This window comes from Mus caroli, chromosome 6 (genome assembly GCF_900094665.2).
Source record: "Mus caroli chromosome 6, CAROLI_EIJ_v1.1, whole genome shotgun sequence".
Lineage (NCBI taxonomy): Eukaryota > Metazoa > Chordata > Mammalia > Rodentia > Muridae > Mus > Mus caroli.
In genome coordinates, this window is record NC_034575.1 from 122,523,613 (window position 1) to 122,524,920 (window position 1,308).

The window sequence follows — 1,308 nt, forward strand, 5'->3', positions numbered from 1 at the left end:
AAAAAAAAAAAAAAAAAAAAAATCTGTAAAAAGGTCGGGTGCAGTGAGTGGTCCACACCTATGATTTCAGAATGGGCAGAGGCGGGGGCGAGGGTGGGGGTAGGAGCATTGTTTTAAATTCAAAGACAGCTGCGTCTACACAGCAAGTTCCAAGATAGTATACACAGCAAGTTCCAAGATAGCATGGTACATGCAGCCAGTTCCAGGCCAGTCGGGGCTACTCAGAGTAAAACATATATAAAATATATGTTAAACAAAACTACTTTTCCTTTCGACTTCTCTCGGTGTCTTGAAAGCCCTGCACTCAGTAGTCCTAACCTCCGGCACACCCTTGAGTGGGGACAGTCTTCCAGGGCCTTCTCCGCTGTTCCTCTGTCCACACTCCATCCATCCCTGTCTATTACATAAGTCACAGGGAGTGTTAAACGAGTGGAAGAAAGGCCACTGAAGGAGAACGCTATCAATAAACAACCTCCATCACGTCACCATGTTGTGCTGTGGGTTGTGTTAAGGGTTTTTGTTTGTGGTGCTGGGGATTGAAGCTAGGGCTTTGAGTGTACTAAGCACACACAACTGAGCTACATACCGACTGCCTAAAAACCACAAGCTGCAGGAACGTTTGCTCTGGTGTCTTAGGTGCCTAGAGCACTGCTGAAAAATGGGGACTGACTGAGTTCAGGACTTCACACTTCCCAGGCAAGGGTTTTGCCACTGAGCTACTATGCCCAGTAGGTACAAAATTTTAATCCCCAAAGGGAAGAAGTGACAGGAAGGAAGGAAGGAAGGAAGGAAGGAAGGAAGGAAGGAAGGAAGGAGGGAGGGAGGGAGGAAGGAAGGGGGCTGGAGAGATGGCTCAGTGGTTAAGAGTACTTGACTGCTCTTCCAGAGATCCTGAGTTCAAATCCCAGCAACCACATGGTGGCTCACAACCATCTGTAATGGGATCTGACGCCCTCTTCTGGTGCGTCTGAAGACAGCTACAGTGTACTTAGATACAGGGGCCAACCAGTGGGAGCAACCTTCATTCCCAGCAATCACATATTGCCTCACAACCATCAGTACAGCTACAGTGTACTCATATACATAAAATAAATAAAGTAAATCTTAAAAAAAAGAAGGAAGGGGGCTGGTGAGATGGCTCAGTGGGTAAGAGCACCCGACTGCTCTTCCGAAGGTCCGAGGTTCAAATCCCAGCAACCACATGGTGGTTCACAACCATCCGTAACGAGATCTGGCGCCCTCTTCTGGAGTGTCTGAAGACAGCTACAGTGTACTTACATATAATAAAGAAATAAATCTTTAAAAAAA

At 46.8% G+C, this 1,308-nt stretch overlaps 1 protein-coding gene across 1 annotated transcript in view; it reads right to left on the reverse strand.

Moving 5' to 3' along the window:
- Ndufa9 (NADH:ubiquinone oxidoreductase subunit A9) overlaps positions 1 to 1,308 on the reverse strand; it is a 28,962-nt gene that overhangs the window by 5,330 nt on the left and 22,324 nt on the right. The window lies entirely within an intron of this gene.